Source organism: Felis catus, chromosome D2 (assembly GCF_018350175.1).
Source record: "Felis catus isolate Fca126 chromosome D2, F.catus_Fca126_mat1.0, whole genome shotgun sequence".
Lineage (NCBI taxonomy): Eukaryota > Metazoa > Chordata > Mammalia > Carnivora > Felidae > Felis > Felis catus.
In genome coordinates, this window is record NC_058378.1 from 19,238,114 (window position 1) to 19,265,921 (window position 27,808).

The 27,808-nt window shown below is 52.9% G+C and overlaps 1 long non-coding RNA gene across 5 annotated transcripts in view; it reads left to right on the forward strand.

Annotated features, from left to right (window-relative positions):
- LOC102901323 overlaps positions 1-3,324 on the forward strand; it is an 85,410-nt gene extending 82,086 nt beyond the window's left edge. For 2 of the 5 annotated variants that reach the window (XR_002146305.3, XR_441402.4), the window contains exons 3-4: positions 964-1,274; positions 2,803-3,317. This is a non-coding gene — a long non-coding RNA (uncharacterized LOC102901323). Of the gene's footprint in view, positions 1-48; positions 475-581; positions 673-963; positions 1,275-2,802 lie in introns of those variants that run through there. The other 3 variants (XR_002146304.3, XR_006586929.1, XR_002146306.3) reach the window with 3 other exon arrangements.
- Positions 3,325-27,808: the final 24,484 nt, after the last annotated feature.

Consider the following 27,808-nt stretch of genomic DNA (forward strand, 5'->3'; position numbering starts at 1 on the left):
CGGGGAGGGGGCAGGGTGAGAGAAAAGTTACGGAGGGTCAGTGGGAGAGAAGGAGAAAGAGGACTTCAGAAAAGTCTCCTGTGCATGAAACGCCACCCCCCCCCCCCGACGTCATCTTGAAATCTAAGTATGAATTGACTTGGTCTTTCACTGAAACTTCTAGTGAAATCGTTCTTTCCTGGAATCCGCATGTGGGGCTTGGGGGCTCCCCGGAATCTGAGCTCCTCTGTGGCTTGGGTCACTGTGGGAGCTCACTGGTAGCAGGAGACGCCCCGCCTGGAAGGGCAGGGATCTGTGCCTGGGCTTTACCCAGAGGCCTGCTGGGCGGGGCTGGCGGCCTCCTGGGGCCTCAGCTTACCCAGCTATAAAACTAAAGGGCTCTGCCCACTCCCTCCTTGACTCTAGCTTCTCTCTGAAAGCCTCAGGGGCAGGCCCCTGTATACACTTCTGTGCAAGCGCGGGCACTCACTGCAGGTCTGTGGAGCAGGGAGGAAAGTGTAGGCATCCAGGGCGGTCCCTTCTTCAGCACCGGAACCTTTTGGCCGCATTTCCTTTCCTTTCTTTTACTTTTATTTGCGAAGATGCGGCTGGCCAGTCAGCTTCCTCCTGTGTCCTCCCCACCCGCAAACACTGGAAAGCTAAGCCCGCACCTCGCAGATCCTCTGCGCACAGGTTCTGGATGGGACGCGGGTTCTGGATGGGACGCGGGCTCTGCCGGCCAAGGGCACCGGAGGAAGCTACTTGGCGGTGGAGTTATGTGGGGAGACAGAGGCAGGGCGGGAGTGCTTTTAGAGGAAGCACTGTGGCTTGATGGCTGGCAAGCTCCTGATCGTGGCAGGGGAGCGGGGTCGGGTCTTTTGTCACCTGGTCCTGCTTGGTGTGGCTTGGGGAGTTGAACCTGAGACCCAGCCTGGCCTGCGTTAGCCGTCCCACAGATTCTGTGAGCCTTTGGTTCCCTTACAGGCCGTCCTGTTCCGCTTTCAGACAGATGAGGTTCCCTGCAGCCGAGCCCTGCCTGACTCCTAAGAGAACCCTGGTCCGAAGACAGCTGTGAGGAGCCTGGCCCGCATTCAGGGGCGACTTCGTGTTGCGATCCCGGCCACCACGTCACAGGGACTGATGTGGCTGGCTGGGTCCTTGACCTTCTGCTGTATGCCTCACTTCTCTTCCCCTCTGGAACCCGGTTGCTCACGTCCAACCCGGAAGGGGCAGTGGCTGAGATGGAAGGGGAGGAAAACCTGAGAGGGGACCCTGTACCTCTGGGCTCTGCATGGGTAAGGTGTTTCTCCAGACGCGGCCTTTCTCTGCTTCTGCTCCCCTGATCCCTCTCCTGCCCAGGGCTAAGGCATTGTCACCGTCTCTGGTGTATTTTTAGCTATCCTGTTCCTTGAAAGCCTTTCCGATTTCTCTGACGTTGATTTTCCAGAACAATCCAAGGGTGGGTCGATGCTTTTATGTTTCTAATTTTCCATGCTTTGTTTACTACAAGAGCAAACATACATGTTACAAAGGCTGTTTGTACGTTTGGATAATTCACTTCTCCTAGTGGTTAAGGCGGAGGGCGGAGAGGGCACGAGGTGGAGAAAGAGGGAGGAGGCTTTAGAGTCAGACCCAGCAGCTTTGAATCCGGGCTCACCGCTCATTAGCTGTGTGGCCTTGGAGAAGCAACTAAACCTCTCTGAGCTTCAGTTTCCTCCTCTGGAGATTGGTAATAGGAAGAGTCTCCAGCTCACTGCGTTGTTAGAAATTGAAATAAGATAATGAATCTAGGGGCGCCCGGGTGGCTCTGTCGGTTGAGCGGCCGACTTCGGCTCGGGTCACCATCTCGCGGTCCGTGAGTTCCAGCCCCGCGTCGGGCTCTGTGCTGACCGCTCAGAGCCTGGAGCCTGTTTCCGATTCTGTGTCTCCCTCTCTCTCTGCCCCTCCCCCGTTCATGCTCTGTCTCTCTCTGTCTCAAAAATAAATAAACATAAAAAAAAAAAAGATAATGAATCTATAACGATTTGGTTGGTTCATGATACTTATTAAGGTCTCTTCTTTATAAAACTCTTATTGTAGTTTGCCTCAGTGTTTTCGTCTGTAAAAGGGACAAATAGTAAAACACCATGAACAAAATAATACAGAACTGGCTCTAGAGCAAAGAAGTTTGTATGAAGCAAACCCAGTGGGCCTTGTCCCTTAAGGCTCACTGGCCTGACAGAGGGTAAGAGGAGATCTGAGTGGTTTGGGGGAGCCGCTGAGGAAGGTAAGAGCCAGGCTCATTTAAAGGGATGTGGGGAGGACGAGCCTCTGTCTCTTGCCTTGCCTTGTACTGGGATTGATGTCCTCTCACCATGCACAGACCTCCACAAAAGGGCCAGCAACAAGCACGTCTAGGACTCTCAGGGTAGGTTTTCTTTCTGTCGAACATTCACATATGGAGTCTTCCTTGGGATGGAGGAATTCTGGGCCACGAAGAGGGGCTCATCATCAGGCTAGAAGCAATCGCATAGGGTCGAAGTTGGGTATAATAAGTTCTCCTTGGGTCATCAGAAGAAAGGAGAATCCACTTTGCCTAAATGATTACGGAGCACCCGAAACACTAAAGGTTGGGGGATCCTTCAAAGTTTTGTACGCCAGGCCTCCGAGAACAAAACTATGGAGAGGTATAAAAGGGGGGAGGAGCTACATGTTTGTCCCTCAAAATCTCTTCCACAAATGTTTCCTCGACTTCTGGACCTACAATCACTTCAAATCTGGTCTCTAGGATGAGGTATTTTGGGATTCGTCTGAATAAATTTAATTCATCTCTTCTGTCAACAGTCTTCAACTCAACTTACCCACAACATGAAGTTCGTGCGGAATGGAAGGTTCAAGAAGTCTCTTTTCCAGGAGACTTTGCAGTCTTTCTTAATCACCAAAAGTTTGCCTTAGGGTTCATCGAGAAGATCCAACCAACATTTTCAGATGGGTGTAGGTGTGAGAGTCGGATCTCTCCCACATGGCTTTGAAGACCCCAGCAACAGTCAGCTTCCACGGCGTGTGGGGCTCTGGGCTTGGGTCGGAGGGCTGGCCCCAGGCTCCTGTGGGGATACCCCGCTCCCCCACCTTTCCCCCAGGGACCCCTTTGTGGCTCCCAACATGCTGTCCTGCAGAAAGCTAATGTTGGCCGCATCTGTTCCTTGAGCTGGTCAATTCCCGTGTTAAGAATGGGTGGCTCAGTCGGTTAAGCGTCCGACTTCGGCTCGGGTCACGATCTCACGGTTCGTGAGTTCGAGCCCCGCATCGGGCTCTGTGCTGACAGGCTCGGAGCCTGGAGCCCGCTTCGGATTCTGGGTCTCCTTCTCTCTCTGCCCCTCCCCGCTCTCACTCCGTCTCTGTCTCCCTCAAAATAAACATTAAAACAACTTTTAATTAAAAAAAAATGCAAAGGTCTGATCACTTGTTCTATCCCCGCCCCCGTTTTGAAAACTCCTAAGCTCTGGTGCCTGTCACTGAGAATATGTTTGTTGGAATTAGCTTCAAGCAGACTTTTCTCTTTGCCACCTGCCTGACCTGTTTGGCAAACACATAGCGTGTCTTTAAGTTCCTTGCCCCATGTATGTTCTTCAGTCGAAAAAATTTTTTCCTCTCATTTCCCACTCCTCTGCTAACTTCCTTTAGGTATATCCCCACTTCCTTCTTTCTCCTGGACCGCTTTCAGTCAAGGGATCCTTGGGTTCCTGTGAGTTGGCTGGCCTTCTCATTTCGCATCTGATTTACGAAGAAACCTGGCATTCTCAGACCTTCCCATGCTTGCTTAAAATACCATCTAGTGAAGTAATGGATCTGAAAAAAAAAAAAAAAAAAAAAAAAAACAAACCCGAAAATCGCTTTTCAGTCTCCTTCAAAAATTCCTTCGTCTCTGGTTGCGACACACAGAGCCAAATCGCAGATGGAATACATTTCTTCATCTTTAAAAACACCAACTGCTTTTTTTCCTTATTTGATTTTTTTTTTTTTTTTTTTTTATAGTCACACTGATTCTCTATCTAGCCCGTGTCTGTTCCTCATCTCCCCGGTCTCCCAGTTCTGTTTATCATGAAAATAATCCCCAGATACATGAAAACATGGGCTCTCAAGGGGGTCATCTGTTTAGGGGGGGGGGACAAGCTGGCTTGAAGGATGAGCAGTACATAGGGGTACAGGGAACCCCACTTTCAGACCCTGACTATAGGTTCGGCAGAAAGCATCTATGAGTCTTCCCCTATTCCCACAAAAAGAATGGGGGTTCTCACAAGTCGGGGCACACGGCAGTGAAGGAAAACTTCGCTTCTATGGCAGAGAAGTTAAATCTTCCCAGCTTTATAGCTTGGATAAAACAGAGGAGTAAAAGTCTGCCCCCAGGTCTCAGATGTTCTGTGTGGCTTCTTTGTGGACCGGTCTTCCGTCATGTTTTAAGTCTTGATTAGTCATTTCATACATTTATAAAGTGTGGGCTGGGGATAAACTGTAACGTTTAACACGAGGCATCGAGGCCCTAGTCCTTGTGCCACGCAGGGAGTAACGGTTTGGTGACAGGCTGAGATAAAGCTCATACATCATCGTGTTTCGAAAAGAACATAACCACCAAGATGTCGTGAGGGACAAGATCATATCCTTCTGAGGGCACAAAAGAAGGCAGAGTGGCACAAGAGCTCAAGAAAGCGACAGAGGAAGGGTTAATCTGGAGAGTTGAGGAATTAATGGCAGAAAGCCTATCTGTGAGTTTCAAAATCCTATGACCATCACGTGCCTATTCTATAACGATATGTATTTTACTTAAAAACGAAAACATGGGTATGCTATCTCTGTAACTGATTATAAAAATAATTATGGCTCTATTTACAATTCTGTTGCCGAGGACCACAATATTTTAGGTCAGTTTTCTCTACTTTCTTCACGAACTGATTCATAATAGTTCACTAAATCGCAAATATTAATAATTTCTCTTAAAAACCCTTTTTTTAAATGTTTGTGTATTTTTGAGAGAGACAGAGACAGAATGCGAGTGGATTGGGGCAGAGAGAGAGGGAGACACAGAATCCGAAGCGGGCTCCGGGCTCCGAGCTGTCAGCGCAGAGCCCGACGCGGGGCTCGAACCCACGAGCCGCGAGATCATGACCTGAGCCAGAGTCAGACGTTCCACCGACTGAACCACCCAGGCGTCCCAAATATTCATGATTTCTTAATGGAACTGGAAAGGAGGCTGACCTACAAAATGTTATCTTGGGTAACAGAGTTGGCAAATAGGACTGCAATGAATTATTAACGAACCAGATCCTTACCGTGATTTCACATTAGCCAGGCTTTATCAAACTACCCTGCCAACGCTGTGCTCAAGTGAAGACGATTCAGTGGGGTCCGCATTCAGCCCTTACCACCCCCCTCCCCATTCTTGTGTTGTATCGGCCCTATCGTCTCAAGACAACAACTGCTTTGCTGTTATTTCTTTCTGAAGCATAGTCATTCCCCTCAGAGATTCGAGGAGCCTTGGGGCCCCCGGCTTCCTGGGGACCATGTGCAGAATAACAGTTGGATTCTAGAAAAATTGAATGCCTCCCATGTTTCTGTAGGAGCTGCCCTGGCCTTTCTAACCGGCAGACTGGTGGGATTCTGAATTCCAAACACACAGCTCTGTCACATGAGGAATATAATTAGGAATAATGCAGCCCACAGGCCTCTGCTCTGGGGTATCCATATGCTCAAGGAACTTCTCCCCTGGTGATAAGGGAGCTATAGACTGAATTTTGTGCCCCCCTACCCCAGAGTCACACGAGGAAGTCCTAACCCCCGAGGGGCTGCTATTTGGAGGTGGAGCCTTTGGGAGACAACTGGGTTTAGATGAGGTCAGGAGGGTGGCCCCAGGATGGGGTTAAGTGTCTTCATAAGAAGAGGAAGAGACACCAGGGCTGCCATGGGAGGACGCAGCGAGAAGGCAGCCGTCTGTGAGCCAGGAGGTGGGCCCTCACCAGGAACTGAGCCAGCTGGCACCTTGACCTTGGTCTTGCGGCCTCAGAACTGTGCGAAATAAATTCTGGTTGTCCCAGCCGCCCACTCTGTGGTATTTTGTGACTGAAGCAAGCGCTGACCGTCATGACAGGGCTCAGAGGTCGCCCGTCATCTGCCTGCCTCGCTTTGCTGCCCCATTTCTGGCCGGTGCCCCCAGCTCTCTCACAGGTGAAGTCCGGGCCTCCTGACAGATGCCCGTTAAGGCCCCAGGAGGACATTTGCTTGGAACTCCTCCACTGATGTGGTGACTCTTTCCAGGCAGTGATGGGGCAATGGCAATATTTTTCAGGGAGTAATGAGGATCTTTTTAAATTTTTTTATATTTTTTTAATGTTTATTTATTTTTGAGAGCAAGAGAGAGAGGGAGAGACAGAATCCAAAGCAGGTTCCAGGCTCCGAGCTGTCAGCACAGAGCCCAACGCGGGGCTCGAACCCACGAGCCGTGAGATCATGACCTGAGCCGAAGTCAGACGCTTAACCGGCTGAGCCGCCCAGGCACCCCAATGAGGATCTTTCAATTGTTCCTTTCTGCTTCTAAATTGCAGTGTTTTTTAAAGGTTGGAGTTTTTAATACAGGGGTTTACTCGCCTCCCTTTTTTGTAGCTTGTAAACTACACTATATATATTCTTTAAAAAACATTTTTGTTTTCAATGTTTTATTTATTTTTGAGATAGAGAGAGACAGAGCATGAGCAGGGGAAGGGCAGAGAGAGAGGGAGACACAGAATCTGAAGCAGGCTCTAGGCTCTAAGCTCTCAGCACAGAGCCTGACACGGGGCTCGAACTCACAAACCGCCAGATCATGACCTGAGCCGAAGTCGGACGTTTAACCGACGGAGCCACCCAGGCGTCCCTAAACTACACTATCTTCTTGGTTGACCTGTGGCTCTTTGCTCATCCACGGGTTTGGATAAGCACAGAGGAGTTTCCCTTCCTAGAGCACAGATAAACCCTTTGGACTCGAGATACCAAGAGCCAAGCGGGGTGGTCGGGGGGCCTCGCTCGGGCGTAAGCAATTGGGGAGATAAAAAGAGAAGGGGGACAGAGGGGTGCAAGGGGGAAGCGCAATGGCAGAAGCCAGAGGAAAGAAGAGGCCGAGGAGTGGGAAGGTGAACCTTTAGGGGAGCGAGGGGTGCCAACCACGGCGGCTCCACAAGTCTCAGGGGCCCACGCACTGCCCGTGGAGGCTGCCTCTGGTCTGGGCCGGAAGCTGACTCCAGAAGCAAAGGGGACTCCAAGGAGAGGGCAAGGGCCCAAAAGTCAGGGCTTCACCCAAGGGGGCAGGAGCCCAGCCTGGCTGCCTCGATCCACCCGAGTCCTTATAAACTAGGGCATCACCCAAGGCAGGAAGCAGGGGTGAGGTAATATGCGTGAGAAGCTTGGCCTTTATCCCAGCTGCTTTCATGGAACTGAGTGTTTACCTACTCGAGCACAGGAAGGGGAAGTTGGGAAGGAGGCCAGAGTCTCTTCTGTGGAGACAGAGGTTCTGCTTTATTGGCCCTCCTGATAGTGGGGGTGACTGAGACCTCGCGTGCCATCAGGCACGGGCCTGATGACGACCGGGGACGCTTCTTAGGTGGGCTACAAATAGGTTCTTCTCGGGGCGCCTGGGTGGCTTGGTCGGTTAAGCGTCCGACTTCGGCTCAGGTCATCTCACGGTCTGTGAGTTCGAGCCCCACGTCGGGCTCTGTGCTGACCGCTCAGAGCCTGGAGCCTGTTTCGGATTCTGTGTCTCCCTCTCTCTCTGCCCCTCCCCTGTTCATGCTCTGTCTCTCTCTGTCTCAAAAATAAATAAATGTTGGGGCTCCTGGGTGGCTCAGTCGGTTGAGCGTCCGACTTCAGCCAGGTCACGATCTCGCAGTCCGTGAGTTCGAGCCCCACGTCGGGCTCTGTGCTGACCGCTCAGAGCCTGGAGCCTGTTTCCGATTCTGTGTCTCCCTCTCTCTCTGCCCCTCCCCCGTTCATACTCTCTCTCTCTCTCTCTCTGTCCCAAAAATAAATAAACGTTGAAAAAAAAATTAAAATAAATAAATAAATAAATAAATGTTAAAAAAAAAATAGGTTCTTCTCCAACCTTTTCCTTCACATCTCTACAGCCTACGAGCAGCTGAGGTGACGAGAACACCGCCTCCCCCCATCAAGGTTAAAGTTTGGCCGAAGGCTCCCAGTCCCTTCGCCAAGGGGAACTCGGCGCTCCCGCCACAAAGCCCGCTGTGCTGGGAATGGACGCGCTTGAGAGACTCTCTCAGGACACAGCCACTTCTGTCGTCAGGAGTGACAAAGGCACGAAGGGAGAGCCCCTTGGGGGCTTGGCGGATGGTGGGCGGCCTGGCGGGCGAGTAGTGCTCAGTTATACAAACGGACAAGATGAGTGAAGTGACAGCCGGGCCTGGGAACCTGACCCCGGGGCACCGGCTGAGAGTAAAAGAAAGATCCAGGCTGGCCTTGGAGCTTCCGCACAGGTGCTCCATCTGGGCCGGTGAGACCGGGTTTGGGGTCAGGTCTCCAGGCTTGCAGGGGAGCCCCCTAGGTGCCCTGGCGGGAAAGGCGAATGTCAAGGGTGAGACATTCTCTTCTAGGAGAGAAACTCTGCCTCATCCATCATGATGATGATCGTGGCACAGAGTAAGCCGCAATTCAGGTGTGTGGAAATCAGTCAAAACATTGGGAAAGTTTCCATTGAAAGAGCCATCTGAGGGAGGTGACAAAGGCATAATATCTCACAGGGAAGTTTGCACAGCTTCACGTGGAGCAGGGGTCTGCGGGGGGCGAACAGGAGACTGTGTGAGAAGGTCTGGAAGGATGGGCTCTGCCCTGGGGTCTCAGAGCCTGCCAGGGCTTTGTCTAGGGCTGGCTCTGTTGTGGCAAGACCTCAGGTGACAGCGTAGCCTGGGGCCACCTGACGGCACAAGCTGCTGGCTCACCTGGAATGTTCCTCCCTCGGTTGCCAAGGATGGCCCCCAGCATCTGAGGTGCCTGACCCGGGAGAGGTAATAGTCACCTCAAGTGACGCATCATCTTTCGGAACAAGGCCTTGGAAATTTGAGGGAATTTTTACATAGAAAAGCAAGAACGATCTTCCTCAGTGATGAAAAAACAAAAACAAAAACAAGACGCGCAACAGGCCTGTGTGGCTTTAAGGTGCGGTCTGCTGTGGGCACCATCAGAGGGAAAGGATTTGCATGTGATTTCTATTAAATGGGAAGGTTTCCTCGGGATGCTCTGGAGGCCCCGTTCCTGGTTTGGTTTAACTTTACAGATCCTTTCTCTGAACACGTCTGGCAGACTTTAGCGCGGTTTGCAGTACGTAGGAATTAAAAACAATCCATTTGTATACCTCTCGAAGAATTGATCCCCCTTCCCTCGACTGCCCTCCTAAGTTCCAGAGAGAAGGGGGCAGGTGTTTGTGAGGGCTTAACTGGCTCACTGGAAACATCTGAGCCGTCCTTAGACCCGACAAGTCCGAGGCCGACCTGGCCAGCACGCCCCAGCCAACCTGGGTCTCCCGGATGGAAAGCCTGCCCCGGACAGAGAGGCAATCTCTTTCCAAAATCCAGACAGAAATGTTCGTTATCTCTGCTTTGGAGTCCCCCGGTTCTGCGCCCTCCCCTCAAAAAGATTTCCCTTCTCTCCTCAGAATATAGGTGGCCTTGCCTGCTATCCCTTCTCCCTCTCAGCTGTGGGAGGCTCAGAGACCTCAGTTTCCCCTGCCGAAGGGCAGCCGGGGCCCAAGGGCGGGCCGGGACGTGCCTGGTCCCCCGGGAAGGCCTCCCCACCTGGAGACAAAGCCAGGGGGACCTGAGGTGACCACTGGCAGACATAGATTACATACAGTAGCTAGAGAAGGAATGCCTGGGGTCCCCAACATTACGCATGCCTCTGTCTCTAGCCAGGAGGTGCCAGGCACAGGGACACCAGACTGGGAGGCAGCCGGCCATTTGCATACAGCCTCAGCTGAGTCTCCGTCCACACCCTGGGGGATGCGTTCCGTCTGCCTGGGTTTCATTCTTTTTTTAAATTTTTTCAGGGGCGCCTGGGTGGTGCAGTCGGTTAAGCGTCCGACTTCAGCCAGGTCACGATCTCGCCGTCCGTGAGTTCGAGCCCCGCGTCGGGCTCTGGGCTGATGGCTCAGAGCCTGGAGCCTGTTTCCGATTCTGTGTCTCCCTCTCTCGCTGCCCCTCCCCCGTTCACGCTTTGTCTCTCTCTGTCCTAAAACTAAATAAATGTTGAAAAAAAATTTTTTTTTAAAAAATAAATTTTTTTAAACGTTTTTATTTACTTTTGAGACAGAGACAGAGCATGAGCAGGGGAGGGGCAGCGAGAGAGGGAGACACAGAATCCGAAGCAGGCTCCAGGCTCCGAGCGGTCAGCACAGAGCCCGACGTGGGGCTCGAACCCTCGAACCGCGAGATCATGACCTGAGCCGAAGTCGGACGCTCAACCGACTGAGCCACCCAGGCGCCCCCTGTGTTTCATTTTTAACACCCCTCCTCCATTCTCCCTGGAGGACACTGGACAGGAGTTGGGCCAGCTCATCGCCGCTGCCCTGGAGACGAAACAGGCTGTTTGCTCCATGCCTCCAAGCCCCTGTCCCCATCTCTCTTCTCTGTCTACATCTGAGCCTCTCACAAAGGTCCCACTGTGCCAGGCTGAGCGTTGGGTGAAGAACGAAGAAAAGGCTGCGTCCCGGGAGGGCCGGTTGTTGGCAGTGGGGTCTCAAGGCCATGGTGGCCATCCTGGCCATTGTCCTCCCCGACTCCACTTGCCAGCTAGGCGGAACCATCCGTGACCAGGCGAGCAGGCGGGGAGAAGGGAGGGGAAGGTGGCGTCCAGTGCGGGATCCAGGTCCCCTCTCTATGTGTGCGTCAGGCGGACACGAGCACAACCCCCCCCCCCCCCATGTCGCTCCGTCTTGGTTTTCTGGTCTGTAAAATATCCAATATTGATGTTACATGCACTGTGTGCGTGGGATGCTGTGTGTGGCTGTGCGTATGTGGTTTTGTGTGTGTGTGTGTGTGTGTGTGCGCGCGCGCGCGCGCGCGCGCGCGCAGGGTGCGCGCGCGGGTGGGGGTGGGGGAGGAAGCTGGTGAGGGCCATTTCTGAGGTTCCTTCCTGTTCTGAACCTCCTGCAGGGCTGAGTGTGGGCCAGTCGTTGATCTCTTAGAGCCCGGGGGCAAGAAGGTAGAGGGACAGGCAGCGTCTCCTCCTGCCCAGGGTGCCCCAGGTCTCTCAGAAGTGACGAAGCAGCTCCCACGGCTTCCCTGACTGCGTAGCCTTTCCCATCCCCCATGCCATTCCTCCCAGCCCTGGTCCAGCTCTGACCCACAGGTCCTGCTGTCACACCTCCGCGGTTCCTCAGCTTCCCCTCGTCCTCCCCGATGCTCCTTTGCCAAACTTCTCAAATCTGGGGGGTGAAAAGGGCCCTGGGGACTCAGGGTCATCGAGTCCAATCTGTAGTCGGACTCTGGGCCACAGGCGCCTTCCAAGGGCTCCCCTAGGAAGGACCTAGGCTTGGACCCCGAGGCTTGGTTGCCTGGAGCTGAGCTGTGTGTCATCACAGCTGTGTGTGACGTCACAGCTGTGTGTCGTCGGAACAAGTGGGGCACCTTCTCGGACACAGTGTTTGGCTCTCTTCCGCCTGCGTTTCCAGACCCAACAGCTTGGCTCCTCAGCCCTCGGTCCTTTGCGCCAGTCTCCCGAGAGCCCTGTGTCATATAACAGGTGTTGTAGACAGAAGCCATCCTGGGCCTGCAGGAGACCCCAGTTCTGTCAGGTTAGCCCGTAAACCAGGGACCAAGGTCTCTTCCCAAGAGTATCAAGAGTACGTGAGTGCACTTTGCAAAGCATTATACAGATTCGTTTAGAAATCTCCTTTCTGGCGCCGCCTTCTAGTAATTTCCCCGGCGTTCCTCTTGCCTCTGCAATTACGTTTTTAAGATTTCAACATAACTGTAATTTTAAGTCATTTAATTCATTGTTAATAGTAGTATTTAGTATTTAAAAAAGAAGTTTTAGGCTTTTTTTTTTTTTTTATGTGCCCTGGAGCCGCTGTCGCAGCCCAGGGAAGCTGGTCAGCTCACCTGCTCTGAGTCCCTTTCCTTTTGGTGACGACTCCTCGGGGCTGACATTTCTCGGGGCGGGGGGGTGGGGGGTGGGAGGGACTCCCCAGAGTCATCGCCAACCGTTTTCTCGCTCACCCACTTCTCACTTGCCTTGCATCTGGACATGGGGACATACAAGGGCAGGTGTGTGGGCCGTGTGGGAGACACCGGGGTCCCCACTCTGCCTTGGGTGGTGCCCTGTGCGGTGGGGACGCCCCGGTCTAGGGCAGCCTTCTTGGAGCCTTCGGAGGGAAGAATGAAGAGACACCACGTCACAGGTCCCGAACCAGCCCCAGAACCTTCCTCCTGTTCTGTTATTCAGTAAACGACGGATTCCTCTCTGGTTTAAACCATATGGCCACATCCAGTCTGCTGCCTGGTCTTGTAAATTGAGTTTTGCTGGCACACGGGCAGCCTCATCTGTGTGCTCATTGTTGGTGGGGCTTGAGTGGCAAGGGCAGGCATGAGCCCGTGACAAAGGCCATGTGCCCACAAAGCCTCAAATACTGACTATCCGACCCTCCGAAGCAGAAGTTTGCTCGTTCCTGATCCAAATCGTTGGCCAGTTGGGGTTTTGATTGCTTTCAGCCGAATGCCTCTGACCCGACCTCATAACAGAAAAGGCAGCCTCGAGGAGCTTCTTTTTCCCAGTCACGGTGTATCTTGCTCCTTCGCTTCAGGGTCGACGCCACAGCCTCAGGGTCATCGAGGTGGGAGAAGGCAATGCTTTTCCCTTCCGTGTATTTTTAAATTTTTCCAGCAGAGAGAGCTTCCCCAGAAGCCTCTCCGGAGACCCCCACCTCTTCCCTCACACCGAGCGGAGCTGGGCCACGGGCCTACTCCTAAACCAGCCACTGGCACTCGCTGGTCCCTCGGAATAATCCAGATCCGCCCGGCGGAGGGAGGCGGGCATCAGACACGAGCAGGAGAGAGGAAGGGCCAGAGTGGAGGCTGCTGGCCCCAGCCTGCCGCGGTACATATCAGTGCCTTGAACACCGAGAGCTCTTCTATGCAGAACATAGGGTCTCGGACAGTGTAGTAACCGAGGGGCAGTGCACCTGCTACCGTATTCTAAGTACCTACCGGGTAGGAGGCTCGGGGCTGGTCACCCAGGGGTGGCAGCCTAGTTAGAGAGAGATGGGTACTGCTCATTTGCGATGAGCACCGTGCTGCCAAAGGACCAACGATGGTAGGAATGACACGGGAAGCCAGCCCCACATCTACTGCCCTCTCTTATTTTAATCTCAGAGACGTGAGTCATCCAGTCACTTAAGCCTCCAAGGTGGACGTGGAAGGCACATCTGGGAGCAGAGCAGGGAGGTTTTCCATCCCACCTCTGAAACCCACCCTTGGGCTGGTGCGTATCCTGTCTCTGTGAGAACAGGGTGGACATTTACACAGCACGGACATTTACAAAGCCTGTGCTTTCTCCGAGATGTACGCAGAATGGCTCATTTGATTCTCCAAACGACCCTGCAAGCCAGGCCTCATTACCACTCCATTTCGTAGAAGAGAAACTAAGGCACGAAGAGTTCTGGCATCAAGCCCCGCTGTGACCCCTCGGGCCACCAGGCTTTGGTCCGGCGTGTGGCTCCGGAGGCTGTGCGTTTCAGCAGCGCAGAAGGAGGGCTTCGCGAGGGATCTGTGCCGGCCGTGAGCACGAGCCGCCCAGAGTCTGGGAACCCCGGGCGTCTCTGGGACACCGTCGCTGGTCTGCCCCGGCACCCTGAGATTGACCACGGGCTGGATGAGGAGCCCACAATGTCCCCAGGCTGCAGATGTGTCTTTGTCGTCTTTAATAAAGGTGAGGGAAGGTTGGATAAGGATTCGATTCAGCAAGTTTGCAGAGCAGCTTCCGTGCCAGGATCTTCTGTTCTGCGCGGGGGACTCAGAATAAACAAGACATAGTCCTGGCCCGGAGGGACCCCGGGGCAGCGGGGGAGTCAGGCGAGCCAGCGAGTAATGGCAGTGATGAAACAACTCGGTCAGGGGCCAGGGGCCTGGGGGGACAGGAGGCAGGGGCTGCTCAGGGAGGTGACACTGATTTTGAGCCTTAAACCATGAGTGAGAGCCCCTCCCCGGGAAACCTGGGAACCCCTAGAGTTTCTTCCAGTCCCACCTTATATCTTATAGGATTTTCCTAAGCTTTCCCACGTGGGGTTTCGTTCCATGGATGGGCCCCGTGTGGGAAGCAGCACCCTGTTACAGTGCTGTTTTACAGGCCAGGGCACAGAGGGGCTAAAGTGACTGTCCAAAGCCTGAAGGTTGGAGCTCAGGTCTGGATAGACTCAGAGGTCACCGCCTTTTCCACCAATCTGGCCTTGGGTCCCTGAGCAAGGCATCACTTCTTTGCAAAATACTGACTAGGTTCCTGCTGTAAGCTGGGCACCATGTCGGTCGCTGGAGATTCAGTGGTGTCCCGGGCGGACAATGTCCCTGTCATTGTGAGGTCACACAGGGGCACGAAGGGAGATGCCTGCTTCCGGGTCAGATGTCTGGGAGGGAGCACGGGTTTTGGAGGAAGGCTGGGACACGTCCTCTTCCGGGGAGTAATAGTGATCCCGAGTGTCACAGGCGTCCGTCCGTACCCCATAAAGCTGTGTTCGATGAACAAATGAAGCGCACGTCGCAGTTTATAAAGCACTAGGAGGTCGGCCGAGTGACGAAACTATGAGATCATTTATTCCAGCTCCATAGACGCAGCAGCCAGGAAGCATTTCTCGCCTTAGGTGAGAGCTGGTGGGCAGTCTACCTTCTCCAGCTTACTGAAGACGAGCCGGATGAGGCACCTTGGAGGGAGACTCCCGGGCTGTCGCGTGGCAGGTGCTGGAGACATAGAGCTGAGTAGTAAGTAGCCTCTGCCCTCAAGGAGTTCAGGGGCCGGTGACGGGTGGCTCAGAAAGCCGCGTTCATTGATTCAATCAGCAAACACGTATGGCTTGCCTCTGGCTCTCAGGGCTGTAGCAGCCCAGGTATAGCGTCCCCACTGCTACAGAGCCCACCTTGCAGAGTCTGAGGGTGGGGACAGATCTCGGGCAAGCGGCCCTCAATGCCTCACTTGGATTTCCTGCCTCACCTGTCACCTGTCACCGTCAGAATGGTCTCCACCCCATGCCCTGGCTACATGGCTGGTTCCTGTGTCTTGCCCCCATACTCCCAGGACGTGACATCGTGACAGCGCACGGCTCTTGTTTATCCCGCCAGCCCAAGTGCCTGGCACATAGCGGGAGGGCGATAACGATTTTTGAATAAATTAAATAAGCCAAAACCCAAGTGTACAATTGGAGCTGGAGATAGCGAGGGCTCCCTGGGAGAGAGAGCGTGGTGAGAGACGCGCAGGGTAGGGCTCCCAGGAGCCACTGGGGCTGGTACCGGCAGGCCAAGGGGGGAGCTGGGGTTGAAATCGGAGGGGGTGGCCACGGGGGCGTGGCAGGCAGGAAACTGGCCGGGTCGGATCTCTAAAGGAAGTCTAGCCTGCAGGGGAGCGCCGAGGGGAGGGATTGGCTCCGTCTGTGGACAGGGGAGGAGGGGCTGGGCGGGGAGGTCCCTGCCGGAGGTGGCATCAGAGCTGGTCCCCAAAGGAACCAGGGCGTGTGGCCGGGGAAGGAGAGGGCATGCCTGGCGGTGGGGCTGCAGATGCAAAGGCCGCGAGGTGTGAGAACGTCGTGTTCTAGTAGCAAGCAGCCTGACAGCGTCATGGGCAGGGCCCGTGGGGAGGGGTGGATACGTGGCAGCCGGTCTCCAAGAGAAACGTGTAACATCTAAGTTAGGATCCTCTTAGCAGGTTCGGCGGGAAAGGCAGGTGGTGACAGGTTCCCATGAGTTTTTCTCTCTTGGCCCTCCCGCAGCCACCGTGGTGTGGACGACTGAGCTTCGGCTCTGTCCCTGAGCTTCTGAATCCTGATGAGGGGAGATGGGCCAGACGGTCTCTAAGCTCACGTGCAGCCCTGTCCTAAGATTCTTTCACGAGCCCAGTCATGGTGGAAAACCAGTTACCCGGGAGAAAGCCCTTAGTCTCCAATGAGCGCTGTCCTGCTGGATTGTTCAGGGTGATTCAGGGCACGCCTTGCTCTGTGCTCGCGACAGGGGCTCTTGCCTCCTCCTGGCTGGCCTCAGTTACTCCGAGACAAGGCAGAGGATGAATGTTAGGCATTCCGTGGCATGCTTGAAGTCTGGGGCTCCGGCCAGGCCCAGGTTTAACTGGCCCCATTCCTGACGGTTCAGGAGAGGGAGCTTGCCGGGTCCTGCCTTCCGAAGGGAGTACATCACCATCCGGAAACCGCATCCCCTGAGCTGAAGGATCTTTGGAAGGCAATAAGAGAGATTGCCTGGGTCAAGTTAGGAATAGATCGGTCTCAAAAATAAATAAACATTAAAAGAAAAAAAAAAAGAATAGATTGGTGACGGGCAAGGAAGGAGTGGCACTGTAAACACTACAGCCTTTTTAATTTTTTATGTTTATTTATTTCTGAGACAGAGCATGAGTGGGGGAGGGGCAGAGAGAGAGGGAGACACAGAATCGGGAGCGGGCTCCAGGCTCTGAGCTGTCAGCACAGAGCCCGACGCAGGGCTCGAACTCACAAACCGCGAGATCATGACCTGAGCCGAAGTCGGTCGCTCAACCGACTGAGCCACCCAGGAGCCCCTAAATACTACAACCTTTGCTGGAGGAACTTTGGATGTTACTTCATAAGAGCAGCGCAGTAATGCTTCACAACTTGTCGGAACGGGCGATTTGCCTGGGTACAAAGTGTACGATGGCCCAATGATTTTTCTGAGCCATTCGTAAAATTTAGCCAATAAAGTCCTGTCTCTTCTCAGTGCTGTCGTACGTGGTTGTGCGGGCCTCCCAGTGCACAACCTGTGCAACCATACATGGAGACCGGGCTATTCTACAACGCATGTATTCTACAACATTTATTTAATAACTTTTTTTGTACTAGGTACGTGGTAGGCAATGGGGATAAAAAGTGAGCCGCAATAGGTCTCAGCCCTCAGGGAAAGACAGACGGGTAGGACTTCATGTAGGGCAGCGTGGTAATGTTACGGAGCCTGGTTTGGATCACCCGACGGAAGAGCCAAGCAGCGCTCGGAGATCTTGGAAGGCAGGAGGTTTATTTCACACCGGCGGGCTCAGAAGAGATCACCCTCCAGAGGTCCGAGTCCCGAGCGTAAGCGTGGGGGACAATTTTAGTCTGTTAACTTCCGCATTAGTAATTTAGCGTGTGGCAAGCGGGGCAGGAAGAACCTGGAAGGGGAGTCTTTGGGCCGGGACCGAAATTCCCCTAACAGTCCTGTTGGCCATCTTATAACATAATTTTTCTCTATCAGTAGCTGTTTTGATAGAAGATTCCCGGAGGGTGCTGTGGGAGGGTAAGGAAGGAGCCCTTAGCCTGGACTTGGTGAGTGGTGGAGAGAAAGAGGCCAGGAAAGCGTAGCAGACAGAGTGGTTCCCCACATTTGCGACATTCTCCTGGCCCAGAGAACTTGAAAGACCTTCTAAACTGTGCCATTGTCCTTTCAAACCCTGCCCCTGGATCCTCATACTTCTAATAGCATGGCAATATCACAAGTGAATTTTCTCTTCCCGGAAGAGAATGCCTGTCCCTGGGGATGTGGCTGGAGGCAGATCACAGTGCCTGCTCCGATCTGAGGCTGTTGGGTCTGGGTGGCCTGCCCTGCCCCCACCCGAGGTCAGGGGGGTGAGCAAAAGGGCCGTGCCAGCCAGCTCCAGTTGGCCGGGATTTTAATCTCACCCTGTGTTCGGTGGGAATCGCTATTTAGACAACGCGTCAAATGTTTTTCAAACCACGAAAACATAACGCAGGGGCACATCTCTGACCCAGATGGCGGGGATCTTGTAATCGACCAAGACCCATAAGTAAGCTAAAGGCTCTGGGGACCCCCGGCAGCTGCTCTCAACTCCGGACAGCGAAGTGAATGTATCAGAGGGACCCCCAAGCTCTCACTCATAAACGTGTGGACTCCCATGCTGACCAACGGGCCTGTCCTCTCAGGGATGTGACTGCCAGCTCCAAGCTGTCAGCACAGAGCCTGACACGGGGCTCGAACTCACGGACCGTGAGATCATGACCTGAGCCGAAGTCGGACGCTCAACCCACTGAGCCACCCAGGCGCCCCTCCCTCTTTTCTTTTAGGACTGAATTTGGAGCGGACTTCTTTGGGAAACCCTTCGTATCCCTTGCTCGGCTGGGCAAGGGGCTCGGCTATGTACTTCCAGGGATAACCCCTCTCCCAGGGGATCTGAGAACTGATCTGAGTGTCCTGATTCTTCCCTGGGTCTTTCCTTAGACTGCTGCTCGAGGGTGCGGTGGGGTGTTGCGGATCGAGTCGCATAGAGCAACGCTCAGAGAAGGCATTCAGTCGACGCACGCCGAACGCATGAGGAAGCTGACTTCCCAGGGAGAATTAGAAGAAATCAGTTATTTGGGTTGCAGATGAAGTCAAATGTGCTGTTAATCAGGTTGGAATGCCTTCAGCTGCAAGGACATAAAGCCTCAAGGAATGATGTTGTGTGAGAGAAATGCGTCTGTTCTTGTGAAAGTGCCACCCCCTGCATGTAACTGCAGGGGGGGGTGGCGTCCTGGTGATGCTGGGAGGGGAGCCATCTTCTGCAAGCTTCGCCCATAGCTGGGTTTGCTTTTAGCCCTCCTGAAAACTCTGTGAACCATCTAGACCTCTTTCCGTCTTAACCAGCTGGCATCGATTCCAGTTGCCTAAAACCCACGCGTACCCTCGAATCTGTTTTTCTCGTGCTCAGTTACCGAATGTTAGAATTAGAAGGGATAACAAGTTTCACGGTGGAAATGTCCCCATGTAATGGAGAGAGACCGAGATGCTCAAATCGCATCACTTAGAGGCTAAGCGGGACTCAACCCCTGGAGAGCAGGGTTGCTTCCACTGACCCAAGCTGCCCAAGGCCAGCTGAGCAGAGAAACAAAGTGGAACAGGCAAGACTGATAACTGGACTTAAACCTTGTCTACCAGCCTCCCAGCGAAGCTGTGTAACCGTCAAATTGCCTGCTTGTCAACGGCTTATATCCCAAGAGGGCCCGGCACAAATTTCCTCTGCTCTCAACACAGCCAGCTGTGCATGTGCAGAGCCTGACCTCTCGGTGGACAGGCATGGGGTCAGGAACGCGCTGTCTAGCGTCTGGGCCTCGCAGAGGACCACACTCCACAGCCCTCGGGTTTTCTAGCAGTGTCCATGGTAGCATTTTTACCTGGAAGGTGTAATTAGATCCCTTGAGTTTTCTCTTTACGGGGGTTTAACTTCCGGCTTCAACGTCTGAAGCATTATTACCCTGGCAGTGGGCCTGGCACCTTTTGGAGCTGCATTCCATCTTGCAAGGCTTTGAGGACCAGTAAGTGCTGGGAGGCTCTGATGGGTCAATTGGCTGCGCTATTAGTGGTCTGTGGCGGGGGTGGGGGGGGAGAGGCACTTCTCAGGGGGCCTGAGTCACTGAAGCAGTAGCAACTGCTTCTGGAGCAGGGATCCCTGCTCGCCAGGCTGCCTCTAGAAAGGTGCTGGGGAGAGATAAGGGGTAGGAACCGCTTTAAAAGTTAATGAGTTCGGCGAGCCTCCCAGGGCTCTGTCTTCTAGGCAGCTTTGCAGCACTTTGAATTTCCACTCCCAGAGGCGGGGCTCCCGCAGAGCCCAGCTGGCTTTTAACCCTTTCAGGCTCCTTATACCCTCCCACTCCTGTAAAGAAGGCGCCCCTCTGGCCTCTGCCAGGACTCGTCCACCGTTCCGCGTCTCTGTCTCCGGTCATTGCTCTGGGAGATCCCAGCCTCCCGGACCAGCCGGGCCCCGAATGCACATCACCGTTCCCTGCTGCTGCCCTTGACCAGATGACTGTGGTGCCGCGTCCCTGCTGGCCTTTGCCCCTCTGCCTCGCCAGCCTCTCCCTAGCTCACCGGCTGCACTGCAGGCTGCTGGACCATGAACACCCCAGAAGCTCAGTCCCAATTTCAGTGATGAGAACATGGAGTGAGGGCCCTGGGCCCGTGAGGGACCAGGTGGGGGGAGAGGGGGTCTGGTCAGCCTGGCTCGCTCATTTAGCTGAGCCCCTGAGCAGGAAACCACTCTCCTCAGGCCTCAGGGCTGTGTCTGCAAACTTGCTCTTGATCTGTGGTGTAGGGGAGGAAAGACAATTTCTCTCTACCCGTCTAGGTTCTTGGCTGAGATCCTATAGCAAAAAGGCGGATTAACGGGAACAAAGTGACAGAAGTTTAATAACGTGTGTGTCTCCTATATACATGGGAGATACTCGGGAAAACAGAATAAGTCCCAGAAACGGCTGAAGCTGTTGCCTTAAATGGCATCTTCAGCTCAAGACAAAAAACGATGTTGGGGAGACAGGTAGGAAAGCCTGTTATTGGAAGGTCACCAGGAAAGCCCAGGAAACCGGGACAGGCTGTTATGCAGATTTAAGTCCTTCTGCCTTGATAAGAGTTTCCTGGCACAGAGGGGGAGACACCCTTACAAATGGAGATTTCCTTTATAAATGTGCATATCCCTTACAAAAGAATTACTTCCGCTAGGTTTTCAGAGTTCCTCCTGTGTCTGTTGTTTTTAATCAACTCAAGGTAATCCCTCTGCCAAAGAGGCATATTTCGGGGTGTCGTATTCTCCCCATTCGCTGGTTTCCATAACAGGGAGGGCGGAGGGAAGGTATCAGAATCTCTGGGGCTTTTCAAAAATTGTCATGTTGTCCCTCTTTCTAGAGGGCATGTCGACATAAGGAGGAAAAAGAAAGGGCGCGCACACACACACACACACACACACATGCGTGCCCACTTGTATTTTTTCTATTTTTGGAGAGAAAAAAGATCCCTAGTCTGACTATCCTCTCCCTTAGCTGTGAAACACTGGACCAGATTAGTGATTCCTAAGTTCCTGGCTGTTTATAAGGATTCTTCACGTTAGACTGGTTAAGAATTCAGACTCCTGGGCCTCTCCTCAGACCCACTCATTTGGAACCCCTCGGGCAAGACCTAGGAATCAGTATTTTAATAAGTCCCGGGGGTTATCTTCATACTCAGCACCTGGGGGCATCACTGGGTGGGGAGGGGGCGGTCACTGGGCAGTGTCCAGCCCTCTGTTGAGGCCCAGGGAGTAGGAGGCTCTGGGTTTGTGAGATGCTTGGATGCCCCTTTCGGCCAGCCCTTTAGAATTTTATGGGACATCCTGTATCCCCCGCCCTCACCACGCCATCCCAGGAAGGCCACTTACCAGTCAATTCCTGTAGCACAAAGTGAAGGGTGCTCCATCTGATGGGAAACAGACTCGACCGGGGAGGATGGCCAGGGCTATCCGATTCACCGCGCCTGGGCAAACGTGATGTGAAATCGACATCCCCTCTGCTCACAGGGTGGGGAATAAGAGAGCCCACAGCCCTCTGCAAAAGGACCAGGCCTCACTCCACTGCCCAGGCCACTTCCGTTCATTGCAACAGATTCAGGTGCCCGGTACCGCTGAGGGCTTTTTCTATACGTGTGCACCCCTCTCCCCCGCCCCGCCCTCAGCTACCCAGCCCCTCTCCTCTGAGCCAGTCCCTTGCAAATCCCTCGGGTATTAAAAGATAAGTCCGATTTCAGCTCAGGTCATGATCTCATGGTTCGTGAGTTTGAGTCCTGCGCCGGGTTCTGTGCTGACGGCTCAGAGCCTGGAGCCTGCTTCGGATCCTGTGTCTCCGTCTCTCTCTCTCTCTCTCTCTCTCTCTCTCTCTCTCTCTGCCCCTCCCCCGCTGGTACTCTGTCTGTCTCAAAAATAATTAAGCAATGGGGCGCCTGGGTGGCGCAGTCGGTTAAGCGTCCGACTTCAGCCAGGTCACGATCTCGCGGTCCGTGAGTTCGAGCCCCGCGTCAGGCTCTGGGCTGATGGCTCAGAGCCTGGAGCCTGTTTCCGATTCTGTGTCTCCCTCTCTCTCTGCCCCTCCCCCGTTCATGCTCTGTCTCTCTCTGTCCCAAAAATAAATAAAAAACTTTGAAAAAAAAATTAAAAAAAAAATAATTAAGCATTAAAAAAAGTAAGAGATAAGTTCCTGCAACCCCGTCTGAAGCTGTCGTTTGGTGTGAGAACGTCGGCGAAGGAGAGGAGAGTCCTGTCCAACAGCAAACACCGAGGGCTCACGGAAAGCTCAGGTAACGAAGAGTTGGTCAAACAATGCAGATCATGATCTCTGCCTATCTGAAGCGCCAGTGGCTGGCCTGGTCCTCTTGGCCAGGCACTCACTGCTGGCCAGTGCTGTCCTCCTGTCCAACAGAAACGTCTCCACAGGACAACGACATTGGACGAAACCACTGTCCCTCCGCGATGGAACCGGACAAAGCCCCGTCTGAACTCAGCATCGGGATCAGTCTGAACTCAGCATGCACACTGTCCAGCCACAAAACACCAAACATGCCCCGCTTTCTTGTCCCCACGACACCAGCAGCCACTGTTACTTCCCCAGTTCCCGGCTTGGGCCTGGACCTTGCTGTCCTTCCTTCTATGGGAGATTTACTAAGATGCCCAGTCATAAAATTGCCCTGCTCCCTCGCAGCATCCAATACAAGCCCCTTTCTGGAAGCCTGTCCCCTCATCCCCCAGCAAGGCTCCAGACCTTCAGGTCCTTTCTGACCCCCGGACTCAGATACCCGCGGGTCCCTGGTGCACGTCCCCCCTCACTGCCAACATTCATCAACTCAACTGGCTCAGCCCCAGGGGCCTCCCGGCCCTTGACCAGCCGGCTCTGACAACAGAGGCCGAAATACAGACACAGCAAAGTCATCTTACAACACGGAGAAGGCGGGCGGCGTGGGACTGTGGCCTGTTTTGTAGCCAAACCACTTCCGAAACTGACCAATCGAAAGACCACTTTTTCTTCTATAACCTCAGCAGGTTGGTGGACCAGGCCACTGACCTGACAATTTTTTTTTTTTTTTTGCTCATTTATCTTTGTTTGTGTGTGTGTGTGAACATTGAAGTTTCCCCCTCTTAGCACATTTCAATTAGACTGTGTTATCAACCATAGCTACCAGTTTTCTGATCATAATCTGAATATTCCCAGGCGTCACCAGCTATGACCAGCTGGAAGGCCTAGAGAATCACTTCTACAGTAATAGTCAAGTGGAGGGTCTGGCCTCTCCTCAGATCCTTCCGGTCACTCCTTGGAGACCCCAGAGGGGCCCCAGCTGTGCTCATCGGTAAGTTGGTCCCTGCCCACCCCGCCCCCGCTGAACTGCTGCTCTCCCACAGGGAGCTTCTGGACACCTACATGCCAGGGACTCAGGCAGAAGATGACCCTCCTCCAACCATGTGCTCACGTGGTCCTGTGGGCTCAGCATGAGCGCTGCTCGAACGAGCGCTGCCTCACGGAGTCCCTCCTGAGAACCCCATGGCTGGACTCAAGGCCTCCCTCTCTTTGGTTGACCTCTTATCTCAAGAGACCCAAGTTGGGAGCCGGGCACAAAGTCCCCTCCATCCCCCATTGGCATGAGCCATTCCTGCTTCTCCAGGCAAAATCCAGAAGTCCCCAAGTGAATTAGTCGTGCAAACAGACTCTCCTGGGGCTCTCCATCCCTTACTGGGTGGTCACTTAGGCTCAGCCGGGCCCACCAATCAGGCAACCGTGTTAGAAGATGCAGAAGGTAAGCCACAGATTTCTAGACAGACCCTCCGATTGCATTTTCTCAGTCTGCCAACTTGCTAGCCTGAGCAGGTTCTGTACCTCAGTTTCAATTAGAGCCTCAGTTTCATGGTCTGAAAAATGGGGACAACAATAGTTGCTTCTCGTTAAGTTGTTCTGAGAGTCAAACATGATCATCTGGGTCTAGGGATTGCCATGGTGAACACGAAGGGCTCCATAAATGTAGCCTGATGGCCACTACTGATAATCAATCAACTCACGTGTTCAGAAAGCAGACATACACAGAGAGTGGGGAGGAATGAAAGCTAATTTGTTTTAAAGTAAGCCTGGCCGAAGAGGGTAGGTTGCTAGGGTGCTGTCCACTGAAGAAGCTGTATGAAGCAGGGCTCATGGCTCGCCGACCCTCACGCTCCTGTGGCCAGCGTTCTGGCTGTGTCAGTGCCGAGAGGGGAGGCCAAGCAAAAGAGGCCATGGTGTGGCCTGTTTTGGTCATGGAGACTAAAGGGTTGGCAGATTTGGCAAAGGACGGTACCGGATGCCCAGGTGAATTTGAAGCATGGCTCTACCTGCCAGCTTTTTGTAGTTTATGGAAACAAGCCGAATACAGGACATTTAAGAAATCCTGACAGAGTCAATAGGGCAGATGCTGACGGCGTCATTAGACACAGGACACGACACGTCCTGGCCCTGCAGGACACCTGGCAGCCCCAGCTAAAGCCGTGTCGCTCTGCGATAGCTACAGAGAAGGAAGCACAACCTGGAATATACACACATATGCTCACCATTAGCTACTTTTTCATAACGAACCAGTTGATAACCCAAGCGCTCAATACAGAACATTTCTGAGTTGATCACGAGCTAGGGAGTGTGGACATTGACCACTGATTGTTCTCGGTAATCACCCCTCTGTCTACTTGATTAGATCTCTCGTTGATCCACCAGCATCAACCAAATGTGTATGGTGTTTGGGGCCGGAGAATCACAAGATCAGGTCTTAAGTCTTGAAATAATGCCGATGGCTCAGAGCATTATTGTTCTGAATCATCTGTAGGCCAGGAGATTTGAGGACGGGGACCTTATCTTGTACTTCTTTTGTATTGGGTACAAATGCTTAATAGATATTTGTTGACTGATGGGGCGCCTGGGTGGCTCCGTCGGTTGAGCGTCTGGCTTCGGCTCAGGTCATGATCTCGCAGTTTGCGAGTTCGAGCCCCTCATCGGGCTCTGTGCTGTCAGTTCAGAGCCTGGAGCCTGCTTCAGATTCTGTGTCTCCCTCTCTCTCTGCCCCTCCCCCACACACGCTCTGTTTCTCTCTGTCTCTCAAAAAAATGAATAAACGTTAAAAAAAAATTTAAAATAGATATTTGTTGACTGATCTCCAAAATTAACTCTTTTTAGACCATTAAGTATTGAAAATATGTTTTTTATTTCTCTGTCCCTTCTTTAGAACATAATTCCATGCCTTACTGTAAATTTTGCGGGATGCGTAACCAGCCAAGATAACCAAAATATGTATGCATTATTAGTCTAACTAATAGTCAGTCAGCAAATTCATAGTTCTGCTGTTCAAACAGGGGCAAAAGAGATTAACTCCCCAATCAGCTTAGGTAGTTTTCCAAACACTAGTTGGCTGGTTGAAAGAACTTTTTGCTTAAGAACGTAAAGCTCCGTAGGATTGGGGGAAGTTCGGAGGTTAACAGTGAAGGCCTGACAACAGAAATGGAAAAAATTCTGGGCCAGCAGTGATTTTAATGTTTTTCCAGTCCTACCTAGAGTGCAACACTTCATTGGTAATAAAACACTAATGTGATTACAGAAAGCCAGCTCTTCCAGTGGAGAACTCATGTTTGCCACTTTCATTTACACGGAGCATGTTTGTTATTTATTACCAATTCTCTCTCAAAGCCAAGCCTAGTGGGTGATCACAACACTGAGCACGAAGAGGGAGGGGGGAAGACTGCCAATAGGTCAGCAGTCACTGGTTTCAGAAATATTTGTTGAACAACCTGTGAGTGCCAGGTGGTATGGGTGCCCAGGGCGGGGGGGGGGGGGGGGTTGGTGCTGGGGAGGGAGCGGTAGGCAGATACAGTGTGTCCCTCTCATCTATCACAAAGCCATGGGCATTAGGTGGGAATCTTGGGTGCATACGGAAACCCAGCCGGGCAGGGCAGACCCCGTGCTCTCTTCCTCAGCGCCTGAGCCTGGGGTTATTTGGGGTTCTGGATCAGCCCCCTGGCTGTGTTCCCACAGTGAGCTCACTGCTCTTCATGCAGATGGGAACTCAATGGGCAGCAGTCTTGACCTTGCAGAACTCGCTGCAGGTCAACTTGCAAGAGCTGACATCATACAGCAGGCGTTGGAAGGCCCCCTGAGCCCGGAGGGGCAACGCAAAAGGAACCAGGGTTGGGGAATGGGGGGACCAGGTAGGAGAAGGACCTTTATGACACATTCCTGCATGATGGATGACATGCCTGCATGATGGATGACAACCTCCACCCTGCTTTGTTTGGCTGTCAAGAAGCTGGTGACACTTGGGATGTGGTGAAGAGGGGCCGAGAGTTCTGGAAAAGGCTGGCCTCCTCCTGGGGGCCTAGGGATGGTGGGCAGGGTGGGGGTAGTGGGAAAATACCTCTCTTGGGAAAGGAATCAATGGTTTCAGAACTGGATTGCCATGTCCTTCTAATCCATACTTCTGCCCATCTGATTCCACAATGGCACTGAAGGGAGGAAATGGTGACCAGAAGAGATTAGTGATGTTCCAAGGTCACCTAGCACACCCATGCCGGTACTGGGTTTATGACTGGTGATCCTGTTTGTGTGGAAATGCCCAGAGTGAGGGTAGAAAATCTAAGATAAGAATCCAAACCCTTGTCAAAGTTACTTTCAGCAGACTTGTGATTCATTAAAAAACAAAACAATGAAAAAAAGAGCCAAAGCATTCACTGAACACCAGCTGTTGGGCCCAGAGAAGGGACCCACGGAAGCTGAAGGAGCAGTCCTTGTCCTCAAGGGGTTTGGACTCTTGTACGGGGGACGGGCCCCCCACACACATGAAAGTGAGCCAACCACACATGTCAAAACCAGTTAAATCCAGGTCAACATGGAGTAGAACAGGCGTTCCCAGGTGACAAAGAACCAGAGTCTCCTGTCCAGGTCCCTGTCTCCATTCCTGTGCACTTCCCAACCCTGTTTCTGCTGGCACCAAAGAAGATGAACACACAGTCCCTTGCTTAAGATCCTCCACAGGCTCTGTCTGTGGTAAGAGTCAGAACTTTGCCTGGTCAATATCCTTCTACAATCTAGGCCCTGCTTCCCCTCCCAGCTCTATTCCCTCACCCTGTCCACCTGCTGCCCCTTATCTGGCCACATGGCATAAAGCAAACGCACCATCTCCAGACCGTGTGCCTTTCATGCTGTTCCTTTTACAAAGTTCCAGCCCTTTCTGCCTGCCGTCCGCCTACTGACACGCCTACTCACCCTCAGCAGCCCCGCTCCAGCATCATCCCGTCGGGGGTGAGTGAAAGTATCCAAAGTGTAAGTAGAAAATAGAGGACTTTTTATCTGCCCAGAAACAATCAGATACGTGCCCTTTGTAGACTTTTATTAAATAGCATATGTACTCTAACCATTAAGTACAATCCTTTTATTTACTTATTGTTTTTATGGAAGTATAATTAGCATACAGAGTTCTATTGGTTTCAGGTGTACAATATAACGAGTCGACAGTTCAATACATTACTCAGGGCTCATCACATTTAATGTACTCTTAATTCCCCTTATCTATTTCACCCATCCCCACCCCCGCCCCCGGCCCCCCGCCAGCCACCTCCCCTCTGGTAACCACAGGTTTATTCTCTGTATTTAAGAGTCTGGGTGTTTCAAAACAAAATTGGGGGGGGGGTCTCTTTTTTCCTTTGTTCATTTGTTTTGTTTCTTAAATTCCACATCTGAGTGAAATCCTCTGGTATTTCTCTTTCTCCGCCTTATTTCACTTAGCATCGTAGCCTCTAGGTCTCTTCATGTTGTTGCGAATGCCAAGATCTC